The 17771-nt window shown below is 35.8% G+C and overlaps 1 pseudogene; it reads right to left on the minus strand.

Moving 5' to 3' along the window:
• Nucleotides 1-3257: 3257 nt before the first annotated feature.
• Nucleotides 3258-3376, minus strand: LOC112477824 (annotated as a pseudogene).
• Nucleotides 3377-17771: the final 14395 nt, after the last annotated feature.

Below are 17771 nucleotides of genomic sequence, written 5' to 3' on the forward strand. Positions count from 1 at the left end.
AAAACCAAGATAATAATACTAATAAGTTATAAATAAGGCATTTGTGCAGAAAGTCAATTGCTTCTTTTGGAACAGAATTGGTCTTAGGTCACGTGACAAAGAAGGCAAAATTTATCCTGTACTCCTACATTTTCAAATTTAGTTACTTCTTTCTCTTTTTCTGACACTTGTTCTTAGGTAATTCAGAGGGGTTTTTTATCATTATTATTATTATTCAGCTTGAATATTGAGGCATTCTCATATCTTTCCTTTAGCAATTTTTACTTGCCTGCAATCATTCAGCTATTCATTCAAAAAGCATTTAGTGTGTATCTATTAAGCATCACCAAGAATGATACCAGGTTTGAGACACAGAAAAAAAAAATGCCCATAAGGAATACAGACCAAAGGAATATTTCTCACAATTTCCAATATTTCTTATGATTACAAAGGTGGTTCCTATACCATTCCTAGAGTCAAGGATATTGTTTCTTGTGCATCTATAATTTCTGACATATTGCATTTAGTCATGAGTGTAGAAATAAAGGTACACTGTGTAAAATGTTCTTCAAGAAGGAACTAGTTAACCAGCTAGGAAAGCGTGGTCCACTGAAAGCTTCAAGCTGTTGTATTCTTCGGAGACTACCTTAGCTTTCTAGCCAAGGTCATTATGGTCTTCTCAGGATGGGCCATTGTTGACTGGTTAAATCAGTAGAATGAGAGCCCATCAATATTTGGCTAAGGTAGTATCCTCTAAGGCAGATTCCCAATCCCCAGGGCCATGAGCTGGTACTGGTCATGGCCTGTTAGGAACCGGGCCTCACAGCAGGTGAGTGGAAGACTAGCCAGCGAAGCTTCATCTGTATTTGCAGCTGCTCCCCAGCACTGGCATCACTGTCTCAGCTCCACCTCAGATCAGGCATCAGATTCGGATAAGAGCACCGGTCCCTGGTGCCAAAAAGGTTGGGAACTGCTGCTCTAAGGGACAATCACTGAGCAAGAGTTGCCCTTGGGGCTGGCACAAAGCAATGTCATGTCAGCACAGTAGTGTGATAGCTCCCCTTGCTCAATGTTGCTTCCTCCTTTTCCTCTTTTCAGATGTTACTCCCCCCAAAATTGTCTGTACTCCTAATTCTTAACATCTGCTTCTCAATATGCAACATGTTTCTTTTCATCACCTGAAATGCCCTCTCTTGTCTTCCATGGAGTTAAGTTAAATCTTCTAGTTTTAAAGATCTACTTTAGTTCAATGCCCTCCATATGTTTAGTTTTCTGTAGCCCATGAGAATAATCTTGACAGTCTCAATTTACGTTGGATTATAGTGACAGTTTTTAACTAATGTTTACATTATACTATACCTGTCTTATATGCCTCATATGGCTCTATTTTCTCAATGTCTTGAAATCACCTACCATTGGTGGCAGACATCACTAGAGCCCTGAGCAGGTCCTCTCAAATTCACAATATCAATAGGTATAAGCGGAATTCCTTTGTTGTACTTTTAAAGACCAGCATCTGCATATATTCTTCAGGGCACTGCCCTCAGACTAATGGAACCACTTTGTCAACAAATATAGTCAGAAGTGCCTAGAGTTTACCCCACCCTCTCTTCTCCTGACCTCCCACTTATTCTCCTAAAGCCATGAACCAATGACAGCTGGGCGAAAGCCCAGAAAATTTGCCTAAATTTAGACAAACTCTGAGGTATAAATTATAATCCAACATCCCCCTACACAATCCTGCTCAATCTTAATCTTCATGGGTCTTGAGCCTAAAATTGCACAATTGCTTATCTTCTTCTTCTCTCTGTCTTACTTCCTCCACTCCCATGTTGGTCTCCCTTAGAAGCATTTCTTTTAAAATTAATTGCACATAAATATTTATCCCAGCATTTGCCTCTGGGAAATTCAAAGTAAAATATCATATGTTTTCTGTGTACTGCATGTAGCAAGTAATATTATGTAGGATATGTTAGTTTGAACCATATAAAATTGCTGTTATTCAACTGTTTATGGCCAATAAAAATGGTCATTTCCAATAATCTAATAGTCGTGGTTCAATTTTGAATGGTTGATCAAGAGAGAATGAATTACTTAATTTGGAGAAAAAAATAGGCTACATTCAGCAACTGCCACTGTAAATTTAAAAAATTTTATATAGATGTGATAATAATAATATATAAACATATACACAAATACATGGTAGAATTCATGATGAACAATCATTTTCCATTCACTTGTAAAGGACAGGAAATAGGCTTAAATTGGAGAAGATTTCTGGTGACTATTTGGAAAAATTAATATACTCTTGTATCACAGGATGACTTTTGAAAAACAAGAAAATCATTGCTTGAGCTTATAAATTCAGCTACAGAGATTTATTATACCAAAATTTGATGTTATTATATAAACACAACAACCAAATCATATTCAGAACTTTTTTGTTACATAACATGAAAATTTATAGGTAAACCATTTTTCTAAAATTTTTTTACTGAATATTTTGTGTAAGAAAGGCAATAGTATTTTTTATATAATTTAGTTATCATCCTGCCTAGATATAGATGCTAAATCCAATGGCATTTGGAGACTTTTTCCAGTTCTTCAGTGTGAGAATATTTTGAAGACTAATGAGGATATTTTCATTTAACAATATCTTCTATTTTTTTTAACACTAAAATAGGAAGCTTCCATTCCCTGGTGTCTTAGACATTATTATGTCTGTGTTTTGAGATCGATTTCTGGTCGGGAAATGAAATTTTTTTCATTCCTAAAATACAAATATTTGACTATCTCATCAAAATACATATTAAATAAAAGAGATAATTATTCACACAAAGCATTTAAATCTTGAACAATTGAATTTGTGAACTAATTGCTATTTCATTTATTAAATAAATACTGATTAAGCATCTTACTGAGTAAAAAAGTACTAGACAAAGCAAAATAGATATGCAAAGGCTTATAAGGTTAAGTTACTCCTTTTCAGAGCCTTAAAATCTAAATAAGAACAATTACCATATTTACCACAATTCTAAATGTAAATAATTACCATAAAAGACAGTGTGAAAAAAATAGGTCCAATTTATCCATTAGAAAATATTAACATAGAATAATGAATCAGGTGGGTAAATGTCCCATATCTTTGAGAAATTCTCTCAACTACTTATATTCTTTAAGAAATAGTTGTTTTGATAGATTCCAACTGTAAACTTCTCAAATTTTATTTTTTTTGTTTACAATCTCTTATTTATTTATTTAGTTTTTTTTACTTTTTACACCTACAGCACCTGGTCTTCCTAGGTGGTCTCCCATCCAAGCACTAACCAGGCCCAACTCTGCTTAGCTTCTGAGATCAAACAGGATCGGGCTTGTTCAGGGTAGCATGGCTATAGACACTCAAACTAAATTGTGCAGGGTACTATTGGAGTGAGTGAGGTTAAATAGATGAACCACAATACATATTTATTAAAACATCTTTTATTTACTTGATATGGCTCCAAATGACTTCATTGTTTTTTTTTCCCCCTTTGAAGATACATTGTCTCATTTCTCTTCTTTTTCCATAGATACCTTCCATGAACAGAAGGGCTATGCAGTTCTAAGAAATCTGTATTAGCACAAGATTCAATGACTTCAGAAAGTAATATAAATATGACTTTAGCTTCTTAAATTATGTATTTTATTTTTAGCTCTAACAGGTGCATACTTTTTAGTACCTGCAGAAATAATGTGATGTGAAATCAATGAACTTCCATAAAAGCCTCGCTATCATGGTACTGGGCTTAAAGATACTGTATTACTTGCCAGGCTAAACTACAAACTACAACCCTTGGAAACACAGATTGCAATCATTACCTTCATTCATGCAACTGAACAAGGTTAGGAAAAAATATACATGTCTCCAATTAAATTCGTAATCAGTAATCTCGAGTCCTTAAGATTACCAGTAATCATGGTGTTTCTTTCTCATCCAGCCACTCTCCCACTCTCCTAGTTGACAATTTCACAACTTATTTTTTCTCAAACTTCCAATATGTCCTTCCTTATCCTTCCCCTTACTGGAGGAGTTTCTCTCTATTTCATTGAAATAAAAATAAAATTAATAAGAAGATTATTTCCACAATCTCATGCCACAAAACTACCCATCAGGGACATGCTCTATTTATTCCCTGTCATCCCTGTTTTATCAAGTTTTCCCTACCCACTAGGAGACTTACATTTAGGACCCTATGCTATATCTTCTTTTGTGTTAATACAAATGGATGGATGAATCATCGTTACTTCTATGGCAGGTGATCTTTGCTTTGTATATACTGGATCCCACCCCATCTTCCATCAGGGACATGCTCTATTTATTCCCTGTCATCGCTGTTTTATCAAGTTTTCCCTACCCACTAGATCAGCATAAAATGTACTGTTACATTCCTCATCTTTAAAAAAAACAATTGTCTTTGCCCCACTTCCTCCTTCAGTTCCCACATCATTTCTCTTTTTTCAGTTTATAGCAAAGCTCCTTGAAAAGAGTTGTCTATACATAATGTCTGCATTCTCATTGCCCTGGCCTCTAAATGATTCTGTGCCCAAGGCTCAGTTTTGGCCTCTTCCTCTTTTATGTTTACATATAGAAAAGAGACATCCTAAGTGATTTCATCCAGTCTTTCTTGCTTTTAAATACTATTTCTATATCGAAGACTCCAAGATTTATAACTCTAGCCCCTCTCAGTTCCCCAAAATGATTATCTATCATCTATCTATCTATCTATCATCTATCTATCATCTATCGATCATCTATCATCTATCTACCTACCTACCTACCTATTATCTATTTATCTAAAACAGATGCCTGCTCATATATACAGATATAAGATTCTAAGTAGGCTTTTATGTATTATATATATACAGATATATATATACACACAGATATATACAGATATATATAATATATCTCTGTATATATAAAATACATAAAAGCCTACTTAGAATCTTCAATTTGATCTTTAATTGCATATGAAATGTTACCTGTCCAACACCAAGCTCTCATTTCTCTACTTCATACCAATAAATGGTATGCTCCTCTTCATCTCAATAAACGATAAAGTTATTCTTCTGGAGACTCAGGCTTCAAATCTCAGGGGTTGTTTTAACTCCTCTTTTTCTCTCACAGTCCATATTCTATCAGTGATTCCTGTCAAATCTTTCAAAAAATATTTAGAGTCTGAGTTCATCTCACCATCTCTACTACCATCACTCCAACCAAGCCAACATTGTCTCTTGCCTGGATTGAAGAAGTCGGCTAATCAGGTGTCCCTGTTTTTGTTTTTATTTCTCTAATGTCAATTCTTAACAAATTAGACAGAACAAACTCTAAAATGTAATTAGATTATAGTACTCCTATGATGAAAACATTTTCATTGCTTGAGGAAATATAAAAGCCAAAGTGTTTGAAAGGACCCACAAGCCCTTACATGATCTGCACCTCTACCCACTTACCTCTATGCTCACCTTGTTCCAGTCTCATTGAGCTTTTCATTCTTCATCAAAATTGCCAGTTGTACTCTTACCTCCGACCCTTTGCACCTTATGTTCTCTCCATCTGCAATGTTCTTATTCCAAATGTCTTCCTCTCTTTAAAAGCATGTAAAGTTCTTTATTTCCTTTGAAGGAATAGAAAGCATATAAAACAAGACTGAAAATGTCTTTACGGTTAATATAGTAGACAGGAACCGTTTATTTCATTTCAGATTATTTATACTTCTAAATATCATTTGTATGCATTGGTTCATGGGATGTTTTCAACTGCTCATAATTGGAAGCCTCGTAAAAGGTGGTATCAACATTAATTTACAAAATTACATCAATAAACCGGGTTCTTCTCTTTTTGCTCCACCTCCTTCAGGTTGTTGGCTTTGGTCTCAGACTTACTCCTTCATAGTCACCAGATGACTACAAGTCCAAGTCTCAGCAATTCACACAACTCACTGAGAATGTCCTCAGAGAGTAAAGCATGTCTCTTATGTTCCTTTTTAAGAGTAAAAATATATATATATTTCTCAAAAGCTTTCAGTTTTTCTTTAATTCTCATTGACCAGAAATAAGTCATATGCCTATGTCTAAAGCAACTGCTGGAGATGGAAATTGAATTGACATGGCTGTTAATCAGAGGTAGTGATCGGCCTTTACCCTGAGCACACAGCCAAGAAAAGAGGGAACTAATTGGTCAGGCAGCCAAGTGTCTGTTAGTATGTGTTTAGAAGGAATGTTTATAGAAGTGGCAAGAATCTTTGCTAGGAAATTTTGGATAAAACTCACTCCAAAGCCTACAGATTTGTCAATGTTAGATTATTTTTCTCCTATAGACAAATGCATTTCTCCAAGTTTTTATTCGATAGTGATAAACAGATATTTGTTGAGTGCTACCATTTACTAGTCCCATTCTAAGTGCTAGGGACACAGAAAAGAACAGAATAAGTCTTAACTCCTATGCTAAAGCTGATATACAATAAGTTGAAAACTTTTATGCCCAAGTATTTCCCTCTGACAATTTTTGTATATAACAAGATTAAAATCTCCTAGGAAATTTTTTTCTGTGGAAATATTTCTTCATATCTCCCTCTCTAGTGTCCAATGGTTCAATTGATGATAGACAAGATCTAAATAAATTCCCTGTCAATCCTTCAACATTCTCCAGGGTGCATGCAAACCTCAGATAAGTGTATGGTTTTGGAAATAGTTTTTCACTAAAATGTACCAATGTTGGAACCACTCAAGAGAAAAAAATTATTCTTCTATGCACCACGTTAAACTTAGTAAAACAATAGTAACACATATGAATTCAGAAAGAATTAAATATTTCTAAAATACAGAAAGAATTTAGAAATATAGCTATATATGATACACTTACAAGACCAGATCCCTTTCCTAGGTAAAGAAATAACAAATTCAGGTCTATAATGGGGGAAATCACAAACTGTTGGTTATTCAGATATTTAAAATTCCTGATAATGACTTCTGCATGAAATGTACAAAACCTACATATGGAAAAATACATAAACTTAACACAAATTATCAAAAGAGAGATATGCCATCTTTCTGGATGGAATGACTGAATATTACAAGGATATCTGCTACTCTGAATATAGCTCGAATGTGTAATGAAATACCACTCAAAATCTTAATTTGTTACATTTTTAGACAGCATAAAATTGTTCTGAAATTAATTTACAGAAGTAATTGTAATACAGTTGAGAAAGTATAAAAAAGTGTTGTAATAATGAGATTTAGCAAATGAACTTTTCCTTCCAACTATTTAAACACATTTTACAGGGAAAATACTTAAATAGAATAGCTTTTGTGCAAGAGTAGATGTTTACATCAAACCACAGAAACGACAGCTTAAAATCAGACCTTAATTCTAAATTCAAGAAATTTAAATGGTGATGATGGAATAACTTATCAACCCTTTTCTTAATAAAACAAAATGACCTAACTCTTCACTCGATATTTAACTTTACATAAATTCTAAAAGGAACAAAGATGTAGATATATTGATAGATGTTATAATAACAATGTGAAAAATCACAAAGAGAAGGGCTAATAGAGTTCATTGCACTTCTGATATATCACTAACAAAAGTAAAAATCATATCAAACTGGGGAAATATTTACAAACTTTATGAAAAAATCATTGATAATTTCTAACTTAAGAGAAATTTTTACAAATTGGTAAGAAACTGCTAATTTCTCAAATAAGCAAATAATAGCAAAATAAGTCATAAAAGTAGGAGATACATAAGAGTGTAGTTTTAAAGTGCAAGCTCACTACTTGAACCAAAAAATGTAAAATTGTTTTGTACTGGTCTCAGCCTTCGAATAACCATTGTGCCTGCACCAGCCTTTGTGGTTCTTATTGTGATTGCAATACCCTTTAGCAATAACCAGCAGGAAACTGGAAAAGAGACAGATTTATTACTTATAAGACCTGGAAATTATACGGCACACCTTAGGTTACAGAGCAAGGTCATAGGGAGGCAGAGAGAGAGTGCATGAGGATGGAGTTCTGTTTTATTGGGCTTGAAGGTAGGGCTGGAGGGTTTCCTCAGGGCTCACTCTTTATTGGTGAAAAATCATAAGAGCAGGAATTTAAAACATGGGAAGTAAAAACAAACAAGTAATCCAAATGGTCAGGTATTAAAATCAACCACAATCTCTAAAACAAAGGAGCCTCAGTGGGAAGAAGTGTCTGGCTCTTTATCTAGTCCAGTGGCTGACCATACTTTTATTGGCAATAACGCTCTTTGAAGCAGATGTCTCTTTGAAATGGATGCCTCAGCAACCAAAACTTAAGTTAGGCACTTGCATTACAAAAAACAAACAAACAAAAAAAGTTAAGGCTAACACTACAAAAATAAAACAATGAGATATGGTTTTCCATCATCCGAATTGGAAAAGTATTTGAAGACAATAATGCGGACATGCAAACTGACGCATTCTGGAAAGCAATCTGTGCACAAGCCCTCCACAAGTGATTGTGATGGCTGTGGCCTACACAGAGGCACGTGGTTGAGTACATGAGTGGAGGCCAGAATCCAGACCTCACCTCATTTGCCCCAAGTCATGATTCCTGACATGCATTGGGTCATTCCATAAAAAGGGCTGCCTTTTTCTTCACATGCAAGCTAGACTAATTGTGGCTCCATCTAAATACGCCTAGATCATAACTTTTGCCATAGTCAGTGACTTATAGATAATTATTCTAAATTACCCTGGCATTAATCAGAGACACATAAACACAAGGGTGTTTATTTTAGTGCCAGTTTTTGTATGGACACCGGACTCCATTTCTCTTTACACATTTCTGATTGATGTTTTAATTTCAGGTGACCCATCTAGATAACCAGATAAATCATGGGTTTCTCCTGACAAGCCCACAAAAGGACTTGCTGAATAAGTCATGATAGTATTAATATCACAATTATATTCATAATTTAATTTATTCAACAACAATGGCATCAATATTCATAACATTATTTATTTAACAAATAAATGTTGCACATTTACCATATACAAGCTCTGCTTTCAGCCTGAGGATATAGTGGTGAGCATATATTTTAGATTTTGAAAAGTAAAAATCTGTGGGAGAAGGGTGTAAGTGTTGTGAAAGAATATATTTTGTATTGTTTATGCTTCCTTCTTCCAACGTAAGAAACAATCTCTTCTCCAACTGACTTAGTTGATTGGTTGCTATTCTGTATAACTTTGTGAAAGTACTTATGTACCAAGATCAAAGCTTAGCAAAGAATTTGACTTTAGTTCTCATTTAAATTTGCTATTTCCAAATTCCCGTAATGACACAATTTTACTAAATCATGTGTATTTCTACAATCAGTTATACTATTCTATTTCCAAGACTGCAGGATCCAAGACTGTAGATATTCTTTCATTCATTCAACAAACATTATTAAGTTCCCAGTATGTGCTAAGCACAGTTCTAAGTGCTGAGAATAGAGTATGGATAAATAGACAAAATCTCTGCTCTCATGGAGCTTCTATTTCAAAAGTATAGACAACGAACAAGATAAATAAGTAAAATACAGAGAATAGTAATATATAAAAGAGCTATGGGTCTATTGGGCCTGAATGTGCCCAATCTTGTCTGATCTCAGAAGCTAAGCAGGGTCGAGCCTGGTTAGTACTTGGATGGGAGACCACCTGGGAATACTAGGTGCTGTAGATGTCAAAAAAAAAAAAAAAGCTATGGTACGAAATTTTTTGAAAGAATGGAAATAAGAAATTTGGATTAAGGGCATTGAAATTTTAGAGTAGACAGGGAAGGTTTCACTGAGAAGGTGACATAGAAGAACTGAAGGAGTGAGGTTCTTCTCACAGGAGTCAGGTTCCTGAGGGAAAAGTACTTCAGACAGAGGTAAGAACACGTGCAAATGCCCTGAGGTAGAAGAATGACTCCTTGTTGTTCAAGGAACAACAAGGAGGTGAATGTGGCCAGAGAGGAATTCCTGAAGAAGTGTAGTGGGAGGAGACGTCAGAGTGGTAACAGGGCCACATAGTGGCCATATCGTGTAGAGCATGGCAAGTCAGAGAACCTGGAATTTCATTCTGAGTGTAATGGGACTGACTAGTCCCTCAAAGTTTTGAGGAGAGTGACATGATTAGATTTGTTTATTGTTTTGGTTGGCTGTGCTGAAAATAGACTACAGGGGCCAAGAGACTAGTTAGAAGATATAGAAGTAATCCTGGCAAAAGCTGGAAGAACTATGAGAGTAGGAAATCGTAAAACTCTGGTTATAGTTTCCTTACAAGTTTATTATAAACATTTTCAAACAGAAGAAAAATTGAAAGAACTATTCGGTATTTACACATGCACCCAGAACCTTGATGCCACCATTAACAGTTTTCTGTACTTGCTCTATCATATGCCCACCAATCTAACCTTCCTCTATCTATCCCATCAACCTATCTTAGTGGTTAATGCATTTCAAAGTAAACTGCAGATATCCATACATTTCTGCCTAAGTAAGTCAGCATGCATATCAGACTTTTTTTTTTTTTTAGAGACAAAAGGAAGATTTATTAGAGAAGGAATAACACTCCACAGACAGAGAAGCAATCTCCTCTCAAAGCCAGAGGATGAGACCCTGAGTGTTCACAGAAGAATTTGGTTTATATCTGATTCTTAGTTTCTATGAAAATTACAGCTTAAAACTTTATTTTCCTGTTTTCCTTTCACGGTCTGGGTGGATAGTTGTTAGCCATCTCAGCAGGACTCTTCTTTTGTTCTGTAGGTTCCTTGAGGTCTGGCTATATGCTGATCTTCTCTATGAAATTTGCATAAAATAGAGAACTCTTTTAAAGTTATAAAACGTTCTCATCACACCCCCAAAACTACCCTCATGGCCCTCCCAATCAATTCTTCCTCTACTCCAGAATCAACAACTATTCTGATATTTTTCCACCACTATATTTCCTATTTTTGAAATACATATTGATGAAACCATGCAGTATTAACTCTTGTGTAAGGTTTTTTTAATATACTTATAAGTTTCATCCACGTTGTATGTACCAGCAATTTATTCATTTTCATGCTTTTCCAATTCATTGGACTAGCCTAACTCAATAATTACAGAGAAATCTAATTCATTTTCCAAACAGATTTGGTTACCCAAGCTAGCCTGTACAAATGAGTCATCATGTTTAAAAAATTACACAAAATTACACCGTGCTTAAAAACACATAGTTGAATTCTGTAGAAGCTGTCATTTGTGAAATAAGAAGTGAAGGACTGGTAACATGATTAACTTGTATCCTTTCAATGTCTTGTGCAACAAGGATTACCACAAAATTTATTAAAATCATGCCTATGTATTCTCCACCTGTGACCTGTTGATAATTATTTTCATAGATTTACCAGCTGTTTGTTTCCAAAGTTCTTGAAGGCATAGAATCTGGGTAACAGTAGGGCCTGTTATATGTATTGGCTCACAAACTTGGGGGTTCCCCAGGTGAAATTTAAACCTGGCCTTCTTACTCAGAGGATAAGGAGAGACCAAAGAAAGAGACAGACCACTTCAGAGAGCAGATGGCAGGTTTAAAAAGCAAGAGAACATACTTACAAGGCTTGTCTTAGGTGGGTACAAGGTGAGTAGCTCTCAGCACCTGCCCACCAGAATCTTAAGAGTTGATAGAGGTCTCAAAGAGGTTCAGGCACATATTCAGTCCAGATGTTTCCAACAACGCCTTACTCTCTCAAGGCTGCAACCTCGAATATCGCTCCCATTGTGGGAACTCCCACTGTACATCCCAAGGACAGAGGGGGGGCAGGGCAAGGAGTCTCTGATTGCCCAGATCCAGCTTACAGGTCAACTGGCAGTCACGTCCTCTCGAAGGCCTCTCCCAATAGTGTAAAAGGCCTTGTCCTGCAGCATTCCACTGACTCTACACAGTGAAGTACAATAAATTGACACACATTTGGCTGTGAGTGGTAGACAATTATATTTGGAATAAGCCAACACTTTTATTTAGAAGATGATTTCAACATTAAGAGACAATAAATATGTACAAAAGCACACATGCTTTTCTAATTTTCCAGCAAACAGTATTCTGGGTGGACTATGAATGTTTCAGTGAATTAATAGAGTCAAGAGCAGAGACCAAATGCCCTGATTTGATAGTCTGTGATGGCAATTTCAGGGTTCTGTGCAGTAGCAAATTTAAGCTATAATATAGGATAGCTTGAAAGTGCTCATAAGGGAACTACATTTTAAAATGTTTTCTGATGTCTCCAAATGAACTCGTTTTCCCTAAATGTAAAGGTCTTGTTTCAGAGGACTGCTGAGTACACCACCGCACATGATAATGACTATTAATCATCTAATAGAAAGAGTTTACTCTGAAGAAAAAAGTTATAATATTTTTTTATCTAGATATGAAATCACTGTTAATAAACAGTCTTTTTTCTAGTTGTCTGTTTGCTCTAGTTGTCTGTGCATTCATTTGAAGATCATAATTTAAGATAACACTAAAGATCTTTCGGTTTTGTCATTCACAGCATTAATAGATTGAAGGAGAAATATGATATGTTTATCTCAATGATATAGAAAAAGTATTTTTTAAAAATAAGTCCTTTAATGTCAATAAAAGAAAAACATAGTAAATTTGAAATAGAAATAACCTATCCAAAAAAATACCAATCAAGAAACCTATAGCAAATATCCTACAGAGTGTTAATTATTGGAAGCTATTCTTTGAGATCCAAAACAACTCTGTGTCCAATATCTCCAACATGGCCAGCAGAGAAAGGCCAAAAATAAATAAACAAAATGTATAAATTTGGAAAGAGAAAGAAAAACTGATTTTCCAGAGATAAAATAATTATGTATACAGAAAGTAAAAAGAACCCACATTACATTTTTAGAAAGATTAGAATTTTACAAGGTTTCTGGACTCAGAAACAACTAATAAGAGAACGAAACTTGATAACTCTTATAATAACACCCAAAATAGAAAGTTGTGTTAGATTAGCTCCCTAGAAGCAAGGTCTGAGACAAGGATTCAGTGACACAAGATTTATTCAAGGAGTGCTTTCTGGAGAAAGGGAATGAGGGTAGCAGAAGAGAGCAGGCAAAGGAGCCAAGGAAGGGTACAGGTCTCAGCTGGAGTCCAGCTTCAGCTGGGTCCTAGAGTTGTATTATGCCAGGTTTGGTACAAATGCAGGCAGGAAGGACAGCTTGTCCATTTATCAGTGGTTTCAGACCGTCCCCTCCCCTGTGTGGGAGTGGGGTTATATCTTCCCAGGTGAGGCATCTCCTGTTCTGAAGAGGGTCATTTTCTGAAGAAGGGGACAGTTATAAAAAGTTAGCACTAATCCTAACAGCAGCTGCACAATGGATGCCCTGGCCTGGTAAAGAAACTCAGTGACATCAACAGTATCAAACACTGTCCACCCCTTCTTCTCAGTGCTACTCAGATCTTGTTTCTCATATTCAGTTTATTCTATCGAGGCACAGCTTCTCCAGGATTCTGGTTGATCCCAATTTCTGGGCAATTTATGGGAAGAGTTAAGGTGTGAAGTGAACAACAGTTCCCACTGCTACTGCTGGCCCCAAGTTGATAAGTGATGCTCATCAGCCCTCTTCCCTTTCACCAATTTTAGGTCCCTCTTCCCCTCAGCACTTTTGAGTGGCTTGCCTTGATGAGTGTCCCATCCCATCAACCTTGAGAGGTCTTAGTCATTGGTTATTATAAACTTTTAAAGATATTTTATACAATAAATTAGATCTTCAAGGTTATTTTCAGAATTCAAATATTTTCTTCTATTTGGTAGAAGCTTTTATTATTAGTCAAAACATGTATCATTTGATTACTGACTGATTCTCTTGAAACATGACTTTTGTTTTCAGAAATTTACCAGTTCCTTTGGGCAATCGGCTCAGCTGCTGCTCAGTACAATGAAACCTCTGTTTTGCTTCCAGCATAAGTGTTTAATTGGTATTATTTATTCCTGATTTCACAGTCTACCTTTTTTTTTCTTCTAAAACCTAGTTTCCTCTGAAAATATAATCTAAAGCAGACAAAACGATGAGCTAAAATTTTTTGCAATTAACCTGTAAAATATGCATAGTCAAAGGGCTACACTTATTTCTACACCCTATGATTTTCCAAGTCTAGTTTGTGCTCTGGAATTCCTCCATCATTAGGCAGTTTATTTTTCCATAAGAAAAATCAATTGCATTTCTTGCCCCAATGTATTTCTGCCCATTTTAAGAGTCATAGCTTCTGTCTGTTTGAGGTGTGCACCATTTTTTCTTCTTTTATTTGCTGTTGAAGGATATGTTAAGCCCCTATCTATGACTGATTTGAATGCACATAGGAACTACTTGAAACATCAAATGGCCGTATGACAACCTTGCAAAGACCTCAAATCTGACTCAACAGATGGTCTTTTATCACCTAGTTGAACTCACACATTTTTTAGTGCTTCACATAACACAACTTAAGTGCAGGATCTACTGGAATTCTGCTCTAAGGTTCATATGATGATGAAACTTGTAGGAGAGAAAAGAGAGTGGGCAAATCCACTCTGATCTCTTAGAAAAGGAATGCTTATGAATAGGTACCAACTACTGGAACTGTGTTGCTCAAAGGGATACCTGTTTTATTAAGACAGAGTCCCCATAGTTGCATGTACTACTCTCGAGGTGCTTAATCGGAATCTCCATGGAAGATCACCCAGGTGATCCTTATTATCAAGAAAGTTTTGGAAACATTGTCTCAAGAAAAAGGTAAAATGTGAGTTTTCTTCCAAAACCTTGCAATATTTAAATGGTGAATCAATGTTTTGTGGTTTCTTGGAAAGCTGATACACGGGACGATAAGGACATCCTAAACATACTCAATATTATGCTTTCTACTGAGAAGTAGAGGAAACAAGCTATATTAAACCATCCCCAGGCCCTCCATCATCAAAATGCATCTATTCTGCATAGACTGAATTCTGTTCGTGCTTGTCTATGCTAGTGAGTTAGCAAGCAGTGGATGCCTCCTGGTTGGTCTATTTATATTTTTTAAGTAGGTCTTCTGGACCTTTATTTTCCCTGCTGAAAGTATCTGTAACAGGGGAAATTCAGTCATATTCACATTTAGTGACAAGTGACCTTGAAATCATACAATATTAACAAATGTGTACAAATTCAAATCAATCTTAACAAGGGTCTTTAAAAAAATTGGAACATCTTGAGTAGTTATCTCAGTGTAATCTACTGATAAATCTAATCTGACAGAATCATTCTGGAGACAAGCAAGTTCCTATATTCCCATAGAACAAACACATGGCAATCCCCCCATGGATTTAAATTTTTCTTTTTTAGCATTGTTATAGTTTTCTCAGCTACTCACTATGGTGTCAATTGCGATACTAATTTTAGGTGGAAATAAACAGTAGGAACAGATGAATTAATGAGAAACAGATATCCCATTTTCATCAAATTCTTACTAGCTTGCATTTCATAGTGCTTCTATTCCAAAGCACTTGCTGGACTATGAAAGCAATTTTCTCTGATAAATAGTTTATTGCCTTGGTTGTAGATTGGCCTGGCTTCATTCTCTGTATTATAAAATTCCTTGTATTTGACTGTTTCTCTCTGTTTCACAATACCCCTTCCCCAATGTCATACTGTTAAATACAGATTTATCTATATGGCCTCACCCCCTCAAATGCTTTCTGGAGCTGGGCATTGAAGTGGGTTGAGGGCAGAGGAAAATAGGAAGAATATACCTGTCTAAGAGAAGCACAGGACACCTCTAGCTGCTCTTTGCCATGCAGGAATACAAACCTGACTTGGCCAGATCTTATTTTTCATATTAAACTAAAAATCTCATGGTCTTCGAATGTTGGTAATTGATCTTAATTTGTCAAAAAATATTTTGCAAGCCAAACAAAACATACCTCTGAATTCTAATAAACTCAATAGGGCAGCAATTCACTTTCATTAGTTTATAGCAGTGAGCGTAATTACAGAGCCCATTGGACCTGGAAAAGATGTTCATCCATCCTCCCTAATTTTACTGATAAGAAAATACTAGGATCATGAGCAGGTAGAAGGAATGCTGCAATATTTGGGACATTGGTACCTGCTTTTTACAATGGTTGTCTACTCCCATATATAGTGAGTTCCAACAGATTCCAGGATGGGTGTACTGAGTTTCTCCACAGCTCCTTCATTGAAGTCTACAGATTTTCCACAGCTTTCTCCATCATCTATGGTATTGTTTGGTTCTCAAGCATGAATTATAGATACTTACATAGGGAGGGGCAGTTCAACCACAAACAGAGAGGAGTGTGAAATGCCTGATTAGTGAGGAGCGGTGCTAAGGTAAATAAAATTGTTACCTTTATCACTCCATTCAAAAATGTTATAAATATCTTTGTCTTTAATTATTTCATGAATATGATTTTCTAACTGATAATTCTAACTTGATGCATTCCAAAGAGTGATACACAGCTATGTATTTTAAAGATACAAACTGAAATAAACTAGCATTTAGATCAAACAATTAAGAACAGTGACTTACAATGATTAAATTGGTAAATAGCTTTTCTAAAAAAAATTATTTATAAATTTGCCATTGTTTAAATTATTTTCCATTTTGTGTTATTAGAATATTTCCATATGATTTCATCATTTGTTTAAATGTAGCTTTGTATATTGTTGATCTCTCTGAAATCTTTGGAAATTTGAAAATGATTATTCACATGTATTTCATGAAATGCTTATTTTTTAAAATTTCCTTTAAAATATAAAAAAGTGTTAATATGGACAATAAAATAGCTCTAATATTGGCCCAAAGTGATTGGATTATGAATAGGATTTTTTAGATGGTAACTTAATTAAATGCACATAACCAGAAAAAACATCTTAAAAAAAATGTGTGCGTGTAATCTTACTTCCATCCCTTGAGCTTTAACATTTTGTGGCAGGGAATTGTTCTTTCTTTAGGAGCTCTGATTTCTCTTTCAGAGGAAGCTTCATTCAGTTTTCTCTCTCCCTCTCTGTTTATGTACTTGTGTGTGTATGATGTCTAAATCACTGTCAAGAGTTCCTAGGTGAGTTTAATATCTGACTACAAGGCGAAATGCCAGCCCCAGAGTAAATTATCCAGAGAATGTAACTGAGAGGATAGATGTCCCCAGCTCACAGTGCTCAAGATTCCAAGATCTCCCTAAACCTGTCCTGCTAGGAGCTCCAGAAACATCAGATGCAGCTTCCTGTTAGGATATACCTGCAGTGCACGGAGGTAACTATCAATTTTAGATTAGACATCTAACTTCATCCACATAACAAAATATTTTAATCTTAAGGAAAAATGTTAGTGTTTAGAAGACTATAAGTGTCATTGGCACATTCATTATTTAGCAATTTCATACTAAAGGGTGAAATTAGTCTACATCCTCGGATACTGTGTCCAGGAAGACAAAATCCTCCCCTCCCCCCACGCCCCACGGGCCTTGTCACCTCTCTGCGTTGGCCTTGGTCTTGCGTGTACCCGTCTTAAGTGCACACGGGCCGTGCTCAGTGAGCACCACAGAGTACGAGAGAGGCTGGCAGAGGAGAGCCCAGCTGTTGCTGTGAGACTGACGGCCAGTGGCAGCCAAGAGAGAAGGAACCTGCTAGCACCGACCCTCCTACTCCCCATCAACTGCAGCGCAACCTCCTCTACAGTTTCTTCCCTTCAGCCTAAGGCAGCCCCCGCGACAAATCCAACTCTTATTTAAAAGAA

The sequence above is a fragment of the Pteropus alecto genome, unplaced genomic scaffold, assembly GCF_000325575.1.
Source record: "Pteropus alecto unplaced genomic scaffold, ASM32557v1 scaffold13, whole genome shotgun sequence".
NCBI classification, from domain to species: domain Eukaryota; kingdom Metazoa; phylum Chordata; class Mammalia; order Chiroptera; family Pteropodidae; genus Pteropus; species Pteropus alecto.